The sequence below is a fragment of the Pinus tabuliformis genome, chromosome X (genome assembly GCF_031772625.1).
Source record: "Pinus tabuliformis cultivar Carrire ecotype Pingquan chromosome X, CPIR1, whole genome shotgun sequence".
NCBI classification, from domain to species: domain Eukaryota; kingdom Viridiplantae; phylum Streptophyta; class Pinopsida; order Pinales; family Pinaceae; genus Pinus; species Pinus tabuliformis.
In genome coordinates this window covers 174,551,563-174,570,489 of record NC_142308.1, presented here as the reverse complement: position 1 = coordinate 174,570,489, position 18,927 = coordinate 174,551,563, and the positions used below count along the sequence as shown (strand labels likewise).

Sequence of the window (18,927 nt, the reverse complement as noted above, 5' to 3'; positions counted from 1 at the left end):
ATTCAGCCACAAAGGCAAGCTGGCCACAAAGGCACTTCAGTCACAAAGACTATATAGATGGTTTCTGGCTCACCACCAACCATCACATTACAGTGACAAAAGATGGTTTCAGGCTGACCATAAACCATTACAAAGTGGTTTTAAGATCACCACGAACTTTCAAATGCCTTTACAAGGCTTACATTCCATACTTCAACATTTGGAGTTTCTGGGTACATACAATGATTATTACAACATGCTAGGGAGTCTATTCCACACTAACTCAAACAAATCTACTTTGCTGTCCACCATAACCGTTGTTGCTGCTCCTTTATCTCATCTGTTCACTGTTCACATCTTGGGCATCATTGTCAAATAAATTCTTGGAACTCCATGCTTATCCTGTCATTTGTTAGAGTCATGAATTCTAACAAAACAACTTTACCTACATTGAGTTAGCTAGGCTCAATAAGGCTCAATAATATTATGCATAATTCCAAGATATAAAAAATAAACTTTCAGGTTGACAAAATATCAAATTTCTCTATCTTTGCCCAAAGATGATTATTTCCCAATCATAACAGCAACTATTAGAGTCCAGAAATATCATGAATCATAACCAGTGATCTGCAATTGGCTGCCTGCTCGGCACACACCACCGGCCCGATCTCCTCCAATCCTGGAGTGTTCTTGGACCCAACAATCTTCTCCATGCTGGGCTGCCACTTCACAACCAATCCTCTGCCAACATAACCAGTCCACCGGTTCGACCGATCTGCTGTCATCTGCTCGGATCTCACTCTCTGAATCGCAGACACACATAAGTTGTTTCGTTCTGTCATCCTCGGATCTGTGTTAGGATTCAGCTCACTGCAATCCCAAACACCCTTGCATCGAAGAGACAAAGGTAACCAGCCACACGACAATCTCACAAATTCGAGATCGCTCCAAGCTGCTAAGAAATCCAACATCTGGAGGGGTCACAAGTTCTGGAGGGGGAGCGATCTCCAAAAACCACAGGCTCCAGCCCATAGCGGAGGACCAACGCTTGAACTCATGCCTGAAATTTTGAACAAAGCCATCAGACTCCATGGAGACCTTAGCTCAGATCCGAGCAACGACATCACACCAAACATAATTCATGCCAGACGCAGTCCAGCGCAGCGAGACCATACACAGGTCTCGACTCCAACACGGTAAGCCACTGTAGATCTCTGTATACGAGATATCCCACAATAACATAACGGGCAACAGAGCTTCCACATAATCGGCAACAGACCCTTCGCATGCTCACAACACCTATCTCGCACGCACGGGCTAGAGGGCGTCGCTCCTTCTCTGCCTCAACCCTCAGAACAAGTCAGATAAAATCATCGGCGAAAAACGAGAGCCAATGCAGCCCCGTCCAACACGCAGATCACTGCGCGACTGCAGCCTCCTTCGGTCTTCTCCTCGGCTTACAACGCACCAGAACCTTGGAATTGCTTAACATCTTCACTGTCGCTTTTGTCTTCGGACCTGGAACAGGAGCATGATAATGGCAAACAAAACTTTTGCATGATGCCGATCGTATGCCCTCGAAACGGCACGGGCAGTTGGGGAAAGACCCAACTTGGAGTGGCAAACACTACATTCTATCACCCCGTTCTTCATCTTTCTGCACAAAGTTTATTGTGCACACAAATGTCCAAAAAACTCTCGGCGATCACTTCTGGAATATATCAGTGACCTGAGTTCGAATCTCCTGGTTATATCCCATTACAGAGCACAAAGCCCAATGCTGTTATCAAATCTAGCCCTCACCAACAGATCCACGTTACTGATCTTTCACCTGGTTGTTTTCTGTATTCATTTCGCCAGATCCCTAATATCACAATTCTTAAACCATCTTATCCTGAAACAATGGCTGATTTCAGTAGTTAAACCCTTGATCTGGCCGAATTCAGAGTTTTTCCACGGTAAAATGCCTTTGAGAAATTGATCGATCAGGTAACCATGGGCTCCGTGTATTTCCACACCGTCGAATCCGGCCAACTTTGCATTTCTGGCCGCTCTGCGAAACTGTGCTACAATTTCAGAAATTTCTGCTGTCGCGAGGGCACGGGGTTTGGAACAGCTGCCTCTAGAGCCATCAGGCATCAAGATGCTCGACTGCTCTGGAATCGACTTGCTGGTGGATGAGAGTGGGGCTTCATGGTTGGGCTGATAAACTCTGTGGGACGCCCTGCCGACGTGCCATATCTGGCAGAAAATGATGGCGCCCTTCTCATGAACGGCGGCTACAACATTTCTCCAGGCCTTGATTTGGTCATCGTTGAAAATGCCAGGAGAATGTGGGAACCCGATGGCCTGCGGTGACACTGCGTTTGCTTCGGTAATGAGGAGGCCGCCTTTGGTTGCTCTCTGAGAATAGAACTTCACGTGGGAGGACTGTGGTATGTTGTTCAGTGCACGGCATCGGGTCACCGGGGCCAACACCGCTCTGTGAGATAGATTGAATAGCGGACCCATTTGAAAAGACGAAAGCAGGTGAGGAGCAGTAGAGCTTCCATTTGCCGATCCATTTTCTTGATGATTTTGATTTTGGTAAAAATTGTCTCCTTTTCCCATTATAAACCGATGATCCACCTCACGCAGCAACGATCCCGACCTCCTCCATGGCCGTCGAGCTCAGCAACAATCCTGACCTCCTCCATGGCAGTCGAGCTCAGCAACGATCCCGACCTCCTCCATGGCCATCGAGCTCATTCAACACCGCCGAGCTCCAATAATAATAGAAATTAGTATGTAAATGACATTAGTATGACAGATCATGATGCAACAGATCTATTAAACAAAAAATTGCGGCCTGCAAACAAAAAACAGAAATCTGGCCTCCTTGGCCTCTCCTCCTTTTTCCATATATTCTATTCGAGCCTCATTTCCATCAACACGAGAGCCGTTCCACTGAACAATTTCTTGGTCCGAGACCGATCCCACAAATAGAGGTAGCAAATCAACCGCGCTGTGAATTGTATTCAACACTGTCGAGCTCCATCAAATCACAAGCTCGCAGGGTCGGCTCAGCAACACGATTTCAATCAGCCGATCAAGCACTTGAACAGACCATAAAAAAAAAATTGATGGACAAACAACATATAATAAACCCTTTATTTTCAATCAGCCCAGGAGGGGCCAAGCCCAGGAGGGGCCAGGCCCTCACAGGCTCTGATACCAAGATAAAATTGCAATCACTCAAAATATATTCTCTTGATTCTTGAATGATTACACACATATTTATACAATCAGTAGTCTTAAGATAGGAATGCTATCTTAGACGTACAGTAGTGTGGTTGAGAGATTCTCTCAACCACACACTAAACTAGGAGAAACTAAATTCCTATTACATAGGAACAAACTCCTCAAATAGAAAACTACAACCATAGACAAGTAGGAATTAATTATTTCCAACTATTCTCTAGTTTATATTTCTTCTTCATGGCCTTTGCGATGGCCAAGTCACTGCTTTTCCCCTCCGAGATATCTGCAGGGTCCTCTCCCTTGCATGGCAGCTGGGTGATGCGGTGAATCAAGTGTTCTGTGATGGGGATGGGCTCCTCCAACCAAAAACACCCACCATGCACTAGGCAGAGTAACTGCTTGATGACAAAAATTGTTATTGGGGCACGGTGGAAATGTGGCACCCAAAGCAAGTTTAGTAACCCTGCCTTTCCACTCCGCAAAACCATTTTTGCAGCTCTAATTCGGTAACCCCTGCTGTGGTTTTCTACTTAGGCTTCATGAGTTGCATGGTCTCTAGGTGAGGGAACTTCTCGTGGTTACTAAGGTCCCAATATTCAAATTTTAAGCTAGGTACCTGTCCCAGGTGCGTGCCCTCAAAAATGATGTTTTCTAGGAGGAGCAGGGTCTAGAGAGAGCTCTTTCTCTCGTCAAGATCCTTGGGCACTTTAGCCTTCCCCTTCCGCGGGGGGATATAGGCAGGCAACTTTGTTGGAGGGTACACAATTTTAGCTTCCTCCTCCATGCCTTCGTCCTCATATTCTTCGATGATAAGGTCCTACAGGTCTTCCCCCTCCTTGTTGGTTTCTATGTTAATAGCTTTCCCCTTCTCCTCCATTGTTAGACTGGTGCGTAATGGGTTTCATGGGGACACACGTACGGGAACCATCACCTATTTGTCTTTCTTTGGTCTTGGTGTGTGCAGTGATTTAAGGATTTCTACCACAATCCTAGCGACTTTAGGGGCATCTCCCACAGTCAGGGCCTATGCAGCCTCTTCGGTAGTCATCTCTGTGATTTCCATAACTTCCTTAGATGCTCCCATCATGTCCGACCAGAAATCTATGACTTGTGTACTCAGGGGCTCAATCAACGCTCTGCACAGGTCAAACAGGGCTTTTCTTAGGCTACGCAGGGTATACAACTGCTCAATTTGCAAATGACCAAGTGTTGTTTGCTGGGCAGCCCTTTGTAATTTATAGCGCCTTTTGAATTTGAATTAGACCGCTCCCCCAAAATCTGGTTCATTAATGCTCCATTGGCGCTATATTTTCCCAAATCTTGCCCATAAATTGCGTCTTAATTGTCTACCGCTCACTTCATTTGGTCTTAAGTTGAGCATCACATCATGAATAGTGACTTCAATGGTCACTTTCTGGCCAACCCTAGTAGCAGCACAACCCCCCTTGCATGGTCGTGGACCCTGTGACTCTTTGGTTTTTCACGCAGCTCCAACATCGCGCAGCTCCCGGGCATAGTAGTTTATAGTCCCGCGCCTCCTCTCAACTACCAGGAGTGCTAAGACTGTACTTCCCTCGGCTGATCAGGTGTCTACGCCTCCTATATTGGGTTTCATCCAGTCATCCATCACTTTTACTGGAAAATACCCACCTTTTATTGTTACTGGCGGCATCGCGCACTTTATCATCTGCAACGCGCCACCCTGGTTGATTCGCTTAGTAATGTGCGATCCAAGCGAAGGCATCAGACTGATCAATTCACGAAGATAGTCCTCAAACTTGTCAGCATGATCGTGCACACCCTATGTTATCACCCGAGTCTTCTTATCGAGAAAATCTTCCTTTATCTCGTCCTCCAACTTTTTGACTTCTGCTTCTACCAGAGCACTTTTCTTCCTTAATTGCACCATTTCTTTCTCAAGTTCTTAGAGCCTAAAATTGCCTTGTTGGATTTCTTCTTCCAAGGTTCCGCGAACCATCGTATCTACCAGTGATGCCATGCGCGGACTAGGAATTTCATGCTCTATGGGGGGCTTACTGCATTCGCTTCATACTCCAGCCTCGGTAGTGCCTATGCTGTCGGGTTCTTGCATGTAGTCCTATAAGCCCATAGAACCATTGGTACGTGTAGGTCCCAGTCAGTTCGCTTCACATTGTGGACCTTGTTCAACGCTTCACACACTTTGTTAAATTCTTCTGCGTCAATAACCTTCTGTGCACTTGGTCTTTCCATACTTCATGGTTCCAACTAGAGGGTTTGTTCATGCCATTGCCTTGCCCGAACTTGCTTACTAATTGTGTCTCCTAATGCGAAGACTGTGTGCATCCGCGCAGGTTTCGCACCATATGTTTGCATCCATCTGGATAGGTGGGTGCACATACTGTTTCGTCCGATAGTCTTGTCTGCTAATCGCATCCGAGGCTTCCCAAACCGGATGTGCATCATCATTCTACATTCGCGCCAGTCCTCAAGACTTCTTTGGTGCGTACCCCACCGCCTTGCGGGCGTAGCATGAAGTACGCACTTCAAAGCTTCAAAACGTTGCTATTTCGACACTTCTCTTTCAAATCTTCACAGGAAGTCATCCACCACACTTAACCCATCATACGTAGGCAGAGCCCTCACCTCCGTTGATATGTACTGCAATGATCTTGTCAACATGCTACAGTTCAATGTGGTTACCTCGTGTAAACGGTTCTTCCATCGTTCTATTTCCTTATCTGAATCCGATGTGCAGGAGCTTTCGCGCTCCCATGAGATTCATCCATCTGCGGTCAGATTCACCTAGTCTTGCTCTCGCGTGGTTATCTTGTAGATGCAGTCCAAGTCATCGTCACTGTCATAGTCGTCCACCGGCTCGATGTAGTGTGATCCTTTTGCAGGGTCCAAAGATACAACCATGCGTAGAGGTTTTTTCTCAAAAATCGTCTTGTGCTTCTTCAGATTTATCACCCCATTCATGTCAGTGGCCCAATCTATTCCTAATAGCATGGGGTAGGGATTGCTATCATCAACAATCTCTATCACTTCGAAGTCTGCTAGTGTGCTTGCTCCTTTGATATCCACTGTGATTCCCTACAACCTCCCCATAGGTAGGATCTTTTGCTAGTTTTCCATTCACAGTTGGATAGGAGACCATTATAGTGTAGGTCTTCCCATGTGATCCCATGTCTGCTTTGGTAGGATGTTTGTGTCAGATCCTAGATCCAGAATCACTTGGTCCATGTCATATTCTCCAATATGCGTGGTCAATCTCATATCCCTTCCCATTTGTGTCATGTGATTTCTGAGCTTCTGGACTACGCGCGATTATCCTTAAACAATCTCAATGCATCTATTTATGAGTTCTTGTAGCCCCTTTACAACCTTGCTATTGTGTAGCAGCTTCATGCATGTATCCAGGGACGTTGTGAGCATCGATGGGTCCATTTCCAACTCCAGTGTATCTTTACTTCCTGAAGTGGAGGCATCAACGAAGCTCCTCTTGGCTTCCATGAAGAATTCCTTAGTGCACTCCAAATCAAACTTTGGTTCCTTCGTTGGAGCCTTGCGAACCCAAGTACTTTCTTCAGGCTACTTTCCTTTGTCATCCCCTATCATAATTCCACTTCAAAGAAAAATATTCACATTAGGGTCTTTCTCGCATGACTCAAACCTCATCATTTGCAGGTTCTAAGTTAGGGGAGGTTGGAGTGCTCCTTTATCACGCAACCTCGCTCTCAGCGTGGGACAATCCTCTGTCTCATGATCAAACAATGTACAATACAAGCATGAGGGTCATGTTGGATTCGTAAAATCGTAGGCATAATGTCTTGGCCCTCCGCAATTGTAACATATCTGTTGTCCGTGACCTCTTCCTTGTCCTCCTCCACCTTGGCCTCATCCGCGCCCCTAAGATCTGGTTCGCGCCGTCCCTGCATTCTAGTCAAGGGGCCTCATTTCGGCCTGAAATCTATAGGCAGGAGTCTGATCCATCATCAGCTCATAACTTCTACAGGTGAGCTCATCATGTCCCACTGATCTACAGAAATTACAGAACAACGGATGTGAATTTTGCTTGTACTTCTGCAATAAATGGTAGTTACGTGTGACATGCTTTCCTCCTATTTGACAAATCGTGCACCATAGTGCAGGCGCCGCACTTAGTCATGCTTGTGCCTCCAGTCTCAATGGCATTGGCCCTTCTCCCTTGAGGTAATTCGCGAACACCGAGCAGTGCTCCTTGTCATGTCCCTGGCCCTTACACTTTACGCACCATACCTCATTGCGCACTTCTGGGCGAGCTGTCCTGTCTTGTTTCAAACTCTACATCTCAAGGCACAAGTTTTTCAAATGCGTGTGAATCTGATGAACTCCTAGGTTGGGATCCTATATGGGGGTATCGTGCAATCTCATTACGACCTCCAAGGCCTTGGCCTGAGTTGTTAGCCTCTATTGTGACCGAGCGTTCCTTAGATGCGGCGTTAACGATGCTACAAACAATTTGTGGCGTTGTCCATCTGTCAACGTCATGTTAGCTTCAAGAATTGTGCACTTCAATCTCTGATCTAGCTCCCAAGGGGTATCGGTTGGTAGCATTGTGATTTCCTTAAACCCAATGATCGACTGCGCCTCTGAATTTGGCCTACTAAATTCTTTTTTTAGTGTAGCTTGTATATCTATGATCCCCGCATTCGAATTGTCATTGGAATGCTTAATGTACCAGGTTAGCATGCAATCTTGCAGAGTGCTGACCAATATTTCCTTCTTTATATTGTCATCTGTGACTCCCTGCGCTTCCCATACATCTTTTATCATGAACCAAAAATGGTTTGGATCTTCATTCCATACTCCCTTGAACACTGACAACTTTATCACGGTGACCATATTGATTCGCGGTGGTGGCCGAAGTGGTATGGGCGAAGATGGGGGTGAAGATGGTGAAACTGGTGGCGGTGTGGGTGGGTGTGGTATGCACGGAATCCTCTGCCTTATCAATTTGATTGTACTTCTTGGTGAGACCTTCGCGAGCTCTTCCTCACCCCCTCATGGAGGTGAAATCAAGGGGCTAGTTTCTAGTTCTGTACTATCTTCATTTCTGTATATTCTCCCACTTCTTTTAGCCCCAAACATCAATTTATTCGCATAACTTGTTTTTCACACAGTAGCATTTTAATCCAAGTGTTCAAAGATTTAACGTACTTACCTCGTGACCCTTTGAGGAAGCATCATTCTGCCTCGCTATAGCTGACTGAAGTATCTACCATGAACTCAGTGATGAATCCTCCCATAATTCAATCGAGCCAGTGATCAACAATGCACATGATCTTATCCTTCGATGCTTCCAATTTGCGCACCAATTCTGGAGTCGACACAATAGGTCTATTGAGTTTACACGTTCCTTGGCTATCTGCTAGCTTCGTGATCCACTCGTATATCTCAGTGGGGTAAGATGTGAAGAAAATTTCTTGGATCTCTGTATATAAGTAGCATTCTAACCACTCTTCCTTTGATAGTCGCGGATTCCTGTTTTCCTACACTGCGAACTTGTGAATCTTTCTAACCAACCAATCTTCAATTCCTTTCTTTGTCGGATTCCAGTGATACGACATTAGACATCTATATGCAGATCCCGGTCCCGAAAACAGAACCATTTTTTGGCTTGTTGGGGCCTGACCCAGGTTCAGAGTTAATTAGCCAAACAAATTCCTGTACTACTGGCCCTTTTGGCAAAATTCCATGGAGCGCGGACTAAAGTCTTACCTGAAGTAGTATGGGGGGTGGTGGAACCAGGTTTCCACACCCTTGAGATGTCTGAGGGATTGATCTTGTCTAATTGTTAGTCCCTTAGTGTAGGCTTCTTTGTGCACTTTCCTAGCCTTCGTGCCCCGATATGCTTGCCTTTGCGCAGCCCTAACCAGGGGTTGTGGGGCTTCTGCGCTGCTGGAGTAGTGGTCTACGCTATTCCCCCAAGTTGCACCCAAGATCTTACTTATCTTCTTATACTAGTTAATTATCTTCACGTAAATGGATGTCTTACATTATATTAATTTATATAACACATTCATATGAGTTTCCGCAACAAATAAACAATTAACTTGCAATTTATACCCAATAATACATTAAAACAAGAAAATATACACAGAAATATGGTAAAATTCTCTTTATTAATTCTTCCAATGGTTACACTCAGTCTGCCCTGTGCACTTAGCTGCAGGGGTCCGCGCACTCAGCTGTGGACTACTAGGCCTCTGCACACTCAACTATAGAGCCTTCTCCTACTCTACAACCCAAAGACACAGTTTACACTTCAACTCAATCTCTTAGACTCATCATGCTTCTTCTTGCTACCCTCTCTTCTACACTTAGAGCCTCACTCTATTTATACAATCCTATGGTCCACGGACAATGGGTAGGTCTATCAAGCCAACATTACATTACAAAAACAAGGGTGGAGAACCCTGTGACTTTATTATAACTTCGCGCTCTGTGCCCACAATTCGAGGAGACTTTACAAAGGACTTGGTCAAAACATGGGCTTTAAGCCCCAAAACATGCCTTGGGGTATTCCATGCCCAACACTCAGCTGCAGGTGTCTGCGCACTTAGCCGCGGACTACTAGGCCATTATGCACTCAGTTGGAGAGCCTTCTCCTACTCTACGACCCAAAGACACACTTTACACTTCAACTTAATCTCTTAGACTCATCATGCTTCTGTTCTCTTCCTTGATTAACTATCTTCTACACTTAGTGCCTGACTCTATTTATACAATCCCATGGTCCGTGAACCATGGGTAGGTTTATTAAGTTGACATTACATTACAAAAACAAGGGCAAACAAACCTGTGACTCTTTGATGACTTCGCGCTCCGTGCCCACAAATCGCGGAGCTTTTACAAAGGACTTGGTCAAAAATTGGGCTTTAAGCACCAAAATATGCCTTGGGGGGATTCCATGGCCAACATTATCCTTTCCAAACTATATTTGGTGATTGCTCTTTCACTCTTGCTTGGGAATTTTCTTCACCTCAACTTTGATACCATGTTAATTTTAGGTATGTTCTATGCTTAGAGAAATTTATTTCAATTTTAGCTCAATATCTTTTCCAGATTAGCAATCACATCAGAATTAAAGTAAACTACAGATAGAACATAAACATAAATCACAGAAGACAAGAAAAGACAAGAGGACACAATATGTGGTGCTAGCCAAGGACAAACCCCAATGTGGGGAAACCCTTGATCAATTATTCTTTTATGTTCTTCAATAGTTTAGTAGAGAGAGAGGGAGAGATAGTACATTTACAACAGAAGTCAACACTTTGACTTATATAGATAAGAACATAGATCATCTCTAAGAAGATGATACATGAGATCAGTTGAAGACATGCTGCTTCAACTGATTCTCCAAGGTGACTCCTTGACCTATCATTTTGCTGCATCCCATCATCATGTTGCACCTCACTGTGCTGCACCATGCTACACCCATCATCACAATGCTGGACCTGATGACCATGTTGTACACATTATATTGCTGCACCTATTGCTGCACCATAACCATGTTGTCATACATCATGTCTCATGTGCTTGCAATACAATGCTTGCCACTGCTATCCTTGCTATCCATGTTGCACCATGCTTTCCATGTTGTCCATGATTTCCATGCTGCACCATGCTTTCCGTGTTGTCCATGCTTTCCATGATGCACCATGCCTGCCATGTTTTCCATGCTTGCTGTTGTCCCATGTACCATTGCTGTCATGTCACAGCTGTCCCATCTATCTATACAACACTATTTACCTTGTTGTCCCATGCATCTATAAAACATTATGTACCTTGATGTCCCATGCATCTATACAACACTATGCACCTTGCTGTCCTATTTAATTTGTGGCACTAGTTAGTAGTTGTCCCACTTGTGCCACTACTGCACAATTTTCATAGCTATCCTATGCCATTGGGTTGTCCCATCAAATTTTTCATCCCAACATGTTGTTGTCCCATTTTCCTATTTTTTAGTGACATTGCAGCTCTTATGTGGTAGTATCCAACATCTCTGTACTGCTGTTCATGGCAAAAATGTGATCACTAGTTAGGGCACCCTCCTATAACCTACAACAGTCCAATGATCAGCCCATAACTCACCTTGAATTATGCATCCTCCCATTCTTTACAAGGTAGGTGACCTCCCTGGTTGAGGAGACACCTACAACTCCATGTAGAGGGTTGTTTTGACCATCAAAACAATACTTACATGCCTGTGGCTTTCACACAGACCTTGCTTCCTCTTCAAGTGGTCACAAGGGTGACATTACCATCACTTCTCCTTCAATGAAGTAGGCCTGGGATTGCTGCCTTCTAGCCCAGCTCCTAGGCCCTCCTAATAGTAGCTCAATCCTCCAAAAGACCCATGACTTTACCGTGGCTAGGACCTATTAGGGCAACGTATATCCTTATCTTGACTGTGGCTAGGTTACACTTGAGATAGTGTAGGTTAGGGCTGCCTTAGGATAGTGTTAAGGTTGCCTTCCATCTGTGTCTAGGGTTTTCTTCCATCTGTGTCTAGGGATTCCTTCTATCTGCATCTAGGGAAACCTCTTTTCCTCCAACATCTAGGGCTTCCACTCCTAGATTTATCTTCCACTAAAACCAAAGTAAAGTGGAGAGAAATCAAGATAGAAGTGTGTGTGAGAAATGACTCTCAATCCATCTCCTTTTATCCTAAAACGTTGAGCACATGTGGGGTTTATTTGGTTGTTGGCCGACCTTGAAATTTTTTTTTGTAACACAAATAAATTCATAACTCCATGAATACTTATTGGAATCAGATGATCTTTAGATCAATTCTACACCTCTTGATGAGAGGGATCCAAGAAAAATATCAATTGCTATAATAGGATGACCCACATGGAGTTTGGCCTTAGTTGCCAATTTTAACAAAAAGAATCAAAATACCCCAAAAATAAGTGAGCAAGTCTAAATGTCACTCAAAAAATGAAAAATGCATTAGTAATACCTTAAAAAGTTTGAATAGTGTGCTTCTAGTTAAAATGCCACATTGAATTTAGATAAATAGGGTTAGTTAGTTTAATCACACTGTTTAAACGTGATTAGGATTTATTAAATATAGTTAGTTTAGATAAGTGAATGGTTTAGTCACACATTGTAACCATGGTTAAATTACAATAGTTACGAAAAAATATTTTGACCACACAATGTAATTTTGGTTGAAAGCAGTGTTAGGTAAAGTTGATTTGATTTTAAACAAGTTAAAAATCATAGTGCACAGTTTAAACATGCTTATATTAGAGTTAATTTAATTAATTAAGTGAAATCGTCTTTGTATAAGACGTGATTATGTAATATAATAAAGTTTTATTTTGATGTGAGGGGTTTTGTTGCCATGTAATAAATGACGCACAATTTTCAACAGTCAAGATCTCACCCTCTTGGATCAATGACGGGTGAGGAGTTTTGTACTCCCTGGGTCCTTCCAACAGTTAACCAAAGGGAGGGGTCTAAAAATCTGTTTCCCCACTCACCACACTTGCAAAATGTTTGCTCCTCATCCATTTTAGACTCCCCCCCCACCTAATACAATATACCGTCGCACCCTTTGAAAACCACCTTTCTGCTCCTGCTCTTGCCAATTACGACCATTTACCTATCGTCTCCCGCTCAACTCTTCTTCTGCCACCTCATTTCTCCAAAACCCACTTCCCTTTAGCCAAATCACTCTTATCATCTCGTTAGCACCTCACTCCTACATGATGCCTCCACATGGTGCTCCTCTATTCACTCATCTCCCACCCTTGTCACTTCTTATTCCCACTTCACCCCAGTGTGCCTCTGCCACCTGGCATCTCCGTTACCCTGTTATAAAACTATTAAAGAATCTAATAACCACCCCTTATGAGCATAACAAACCCGCTCTGTTAAACGAGTAATTAAAAAGTTATCCATGTTTGTCCTTAAATAGACCCCAAGCCAGCTTATTTGCCTTTCCCTGTGCTGTTGCAAGACTATAAGACCATAATTGTTACAGTGTTTCATTTGCAAATTAGAGTCTGTTCCAGCACTTAGTCAATAGAACATGTCACTGTGACCATGCATCCAACCACCAACCTTCATCCAATTTTTCTCGGGTAATTCAAACTTTCCTGTCTATTTACCTTCCATCACAGCTCCCATAGAGAAATGTAAGGCATCAGTTGATGACCCCATGCTACGTCTGATCATAGATTTAGACCATCAACTCCTCATATACCAAGAAGACCTCAACGATGAATTGGGTCTGTGGTGATCCTCCCTACCCAAATTCAATTTTCCTCAAACCTACCACTTTCTTGAGTTTGTGTCATGGTGTCAATTCAAATATATTCCTAGTTAGAGGGAAACTGTGGCCCAAAATAATGATATCCTTTTCATCATTATAGTTGAATCCTTCTCCCTATTAACACCCAGGTTGTTCCCTTTGACTCCTGAGGGAATACGACCGGGGTAACCACTTACTAAGATTTGGATTACAGGTTCTAGCCTACCTGTAATCAGAGAGGGCTCTCTCTTTTAGTTTTAACTTTGTTTTTTTGAAGATTTTAGGCTGGTTATGAGGTGAGAATTTTGTTTGAATTTTGGTTGTCGGCTATTGTTCAAAGAAGGGCATGCAAGCATCGAAGAAAGTTCAGTCCATTGGGCATGTGGAGTCCAGAAATGAAAAGTATTTGATATCTGCGATAAAGAGAGTTTCACTGCAAGGCTAGGTGGGTATTCATGATACAAACTTTGATTTTTTAGAAAAGAGACAGTATAAATTACACCAGGAAAGGCAATCAAGAGTTCTTTCACAGTGCAACACGAAATGAAGAACAAATCCTACTCAGCAGCAAAAGAGAACTACTGAATAAATACTTATCATGTGATTAGAGCAAATAGGAGCATTTAAGAATTCCATAGTTGCAGCTAACCCTGAAGAAAACATATTTAGTAGTAAGGATTGAGTTTAGGGTGTCTTTAATGGACAAATCCTGAACTAGTCTTTTACCTTTCTACTAAGATTAATCACCATACATCACAGACAGCTTAAGTAAAAAATGAAATAGAAATACGGGTAGAAAACACTTATTGTATCACGCCATAACACTAGAATCCTGCAGCAGTCAATAGTTTCATCACATCAGGTCCACCTCATTCCTTTGGAAACCAACAACTCCTTTGTATTATATCTTTCAGAGGATATACAGCCGAGTTCTCTTGAACAAATGAGTAACAACAACCCCCAATAAGCTATGTGGGGGTTCATATATACAAAATATCACAAAAATATCTCAGCACTGAGTTATTGCATAATAACTGCTCTTACCAACTTTCTGAGATATTTTTTACAAAATTAAAAGCTACTTAAATGAATATACAACAGTTGCTTGCTGTTTTTCAGAGATTCTTGACTTTTGGGGCAACTGGGTCTGCCAGGTGCTTCGTATTGATTCTGAGTAATAAGCCCTTTATTGCTTTGTCGTGCTGCAGCTATCTCAGCCCCGTCATCTGCATCTGTCGGTGTTTCTTTAGTGGCCAAATTTGTTCGCTTAGTTGGCTCTGTCCACTCCTCTCCAGTCATAGTGAATATATCAATTTTCTGAACATGACGACTTATAATTGATGTACAAAAATTTGGTGAAAAATCTGTTTCTTCACAGCAATGTCTGTATCATGCTTGTCCACCATTCCTGAGTAGGCAACCGATGTCTCAAAATTATGCCTAAGGTTTCATCTACCTCAGTATATTTGTAGTAATTTGGAGGCACTTCAAATAGATGTCTAATCTCATTCATGATAAAAAACAAATTCTCTATTTTCTGATAGAGACTCTGCCCAGATGCAGGCCCTGTCTCCTCTGGGGCACTTGATGTTGCAGTGATCTGATTTGTAGCATATGTATTTACCCTCTTGGCATAGTTTTCATGAGATAGTAACCTTCCTGCACTGCTTAGTAAGTTGGGAAGGCCTCTGTTATGCAATGCTGTAAATTTCTCCATGAATTTGTTCACCTCTGTCTGCATTTCCTGGCACCTTCTATCCAATGTTTGCACATGATTTCTCAAAGTGAGCACCCTTTTTACTAGTAAAATGGTATCAGTTCTGTTAGAGATACCCATTGCTGCCAGCTGGGGGCCTGTGCGATTGTTAAGGACATTGATCATCCTATTGGCTATCTCAGGCATATTGCCTAGAGATGCCCTTGCTCTTTGACTTTCTTTTTGGGCCCTGCCTATGAGATCTATATGCTCATGGATGGTTTCAATATATTTCCATTGATCTGTTATAGACTGACCAATATTGGCCCACAGGACTTTCTTGATTTCAGCCACAACTTTATCAAGAGAGAGCTCTTTCTCCAGTTCTTTTATCTTCTTCTCAAGAGCCCTTACCTCTCTTGTTTTTTCAGCTACACTTTGCTTTGATTTATCATATTTTTCATTAAGTGTAGCCAATTTTTCCTTGGCCTCATTTAATTCTGCCATATGGGCCTCGAGAGCTTGAAGTTCTTTCATCATATTTTGCATATCAAGGCTGGGTGTCTGTCCTGATGTTGTTGCTGGTGCTGCTGCTGAAGGGCCTGCCTCTGGTGTTTGTCCTGTGGGAGGACTTATAATTTGAGGAGGCTCCTCAAGGTTAATTACTGGCTGAGAGGGATGAGGTATCTGCTCTCCTCATTTTTGTTTCAGGGCTGCCTGTAATGCACCCTTTGTTGCTATCAATCATCCTTCTGTTTCTACCAATTGTTTGTGTAGTGTCAACAACATGGCCATTACATCTTGATCCTTTCTCTGCTGAGCAACATCTTCTGTTTGGGGGTGAAGGGTTGCTGGAAGTTTGACCATCTTCCTCAAAGCTGATATATCTTCATCCTTTTTCTTCATGAGTGCCTGCACAGCTTTAGGATCACTTGGGTCATGCCCAAGCTCTATAATGATATCTTCCAAAGATCTAATCCTGTTGTCTTTGGCTTGAGAAGCATGGGATTGATTCTTCTTAATTTTTGCTTGAATGGCTTTTGATTAGGCTTGAGAGGAATGGTGTGTTGAATAACAGAGGTGTCATAGGATTTAAAATCCTCATAACTCCATGCAAACACATCTTGGAACTCTTTAAAGAGGTCAATGTATTTGGGCTTTTGGTCAGGAGGTAAAGATGTAGACAATTTTATTATCTTGGGTTTTTCAGTAGTTCCAATGTTGCACTCTTCAGTGGCAGCATTAAGGGGTTGCATTTTTGGTTTTCTAGGAACATCATTTGAGTAAAAAATGTCCTCCAACGGAGTCAGGCCTGTTGGTATAAAATAGTCTTTTAGCTGTATGACTTCAGCCTCTGCACCAGCTATTTCATCAAAATGCAATTGTTTAAGTTCTTATATATTTTCCTTGTCAAAGGTTGTTGGACAAAGTATTTGATTTGCTGTTTTGGGCGATATAGTTGTTTGGTCCTGTTCACTTAGTGGTTGTGTGTCTTTCACAGAATCAACATCAATGTTCAAACCTGAAAATTCATGCTGCAAGGTCAAGAAACTATTTATCTGTGTGTCATCCTCAAATACTTGCCAATCTTTGACATTGTTTGGGATAGAAGGTCTGTGTTTAATCTCAGCTGTAAAGCAGTGGTTGGGTTCAAAAGGCAATTTGCATGTACTGGCAAATGTAGCTAAACTATGTGCATGAAGGTTGTGGGTTCTAGCTATTTTGGTCATTTGAAATTCAGTGAAAGCTTTGAGTATTTCAACAGCAGCAGACCTGTATGATCTTAGTCTTTTGTCATTGGTGACAAAATTTCCTTTCACTTGTTGAATAATGAGGTCTGAGTCTCCCAGGATTGAAACTTTTGTGGCCTGTAAGGATCTTACCAGTTTGAGGCCTAGCAAAAGAGCCTCATACTCTGCCACATTATTAGTACATCTGAAATTAAGCCTATAGGCTCGACCTTCTGCATGATTGTTTTGTTTGTTATGATTCCACACTCCAGCTCCTGCCCCTAATTTGTTGACTGATCCATCAAACTCAAGAAACCAAAGGATTTCTTGATTGAGGGGATATTTAACAGCTTCTCTATGACTTGGGATTATAAGCTGGAGATCTTGTCTTTCATCTGGTTTGTCTTCTAGAACGGTTTCATCAATTGTTTGCCCAGCCTGGATTTCTTGGGAGCTTGATTGCTAATGCATATGCAGATCTTGCTCAAGTAAGACAGATTTGTCATTAGATATTGGACTTATATCATTATTGAACAGAATGAAGGAATCCATGTCAGAATGGACTGCATAAATAGGGAAATTTTGAGGTTTTTCTTCACTGCTCACCATGTATTTCATGAGTGATTCTCTGTATAGCCTCTTTGGCTGCCCAAAGACAGAGATGGTGGCATATGACATGTCCAATTGTAGGGAACCTTGGAGTTTGGCTCCCCATGATCTTGATAACAACATTCCATATTTAGGTGGGATATCAGCAACTACAACATCCATTAAGATTGTTTTATTTGGGTACTGGACAAGGGAAACACATAGATCTTTTATCAAGCCTAAACACTTAACTTGGATGGAGTCAAATGAAAATAGGTTCTTATATGGTCTTGTGATGTCTAGATTTAATCTATCCATTACTAACTTAGGCATAAGGTTATGAGAGGCGCCTGAATCAAACATTGAATTGTGTAATATCTTATTATGAATATGCAAGCTGACATAAAAAGGTAAGATTCCAGTATCTCCTATCTTTCCATCAACCTCTGGACTGAAAAGCAATTCTGGGGTGTCATCCAGCACATTGACATCATCCTTATTATGGGTCAGTTGAAGGGACTTCTTGATTTGTTGCTTGTAAATGTTATGTTTGGCTAGCTCTGAAAGAGGAATGGCTATCTTTAATTTACCAACTTCAGCTTCTAAGTCAAAAGGTTTTTCAGATTGGATCTTGGTGTTCTGGTTACCATCCTTTTCTTTCTCAATTGAGTTTTTAGAGGTTTCTTCTTGACTTTCAATCTGATCTTGAGGTTTGTCCTTTTTTCTCATCTTTTGAAAAGTGTTTCCTAGATTGTGCTGTAAAGGTGGTGTAGCCAATGGTTGTTGATTTGAGGGAAATGCTTCAGTTACCTCTTCAACTGTTACTTCATTTGTAATTGAATCAGTTTTGTTAATTGGCTCTATGATAGTAGCCTTCTTAGGCTGTGGGGTATCCTTTGTTTTCTCAGGCTGTGTCACATTTACAGTTCTGCTTCTCAATTTGTATTGTTTATGAACTTCAAAAACAGCTGTGTCATAGCCTTGTTTGAAATCAAATGATTCACCTGATTTAGTTTGGAACTGATTGATGTCATCATCCTCATGATCTTCTTGACTGAGAAAAACTTGTTGATCATCGTTCAGACCCATCAAATTAATGTGGGTATCATCTACTTGCTCATTAGAAGTAGATGCTTCAGCATAGTTTTCTTGGAACGGAGGTCTAATCTCTGGTTCAGGGCTGGCCTTGCCAACATTAGGATTTTGATTTCTTCTAAAATTTGGATTCCTGATAGGATTATTCTGTGGTGCCTCCCATGATGATTTTCTCTCAACAGATTCTACTCTGTCACCTAATCTGTGCATACCAGAGATTATTGCATCTAATTTCTGATCCCAGCCTGAAGGATCTTCTTTGAAGGTAGTCTTTCTTTCAGTTCTGGTCCTATTTCTCTTAGCTA

The 18,927-nt window shown here is 42.5% G+C and overlaps 1 pseudogene; it reads right to left on the bottom strand.

Annotated features, from left to right (window-relative positions):
* Positions 1-1,827: 1,827 nt before the first annotated feature.
* LOC149139014 (12-oxophytodienoate reductase 3 pseudogene) lies at positions 1,828-2,589 on the bottom strand (annotated as a pseudogene).
* Positions 2,590-18,927: the final 16,338 nt, after the last annotated feature.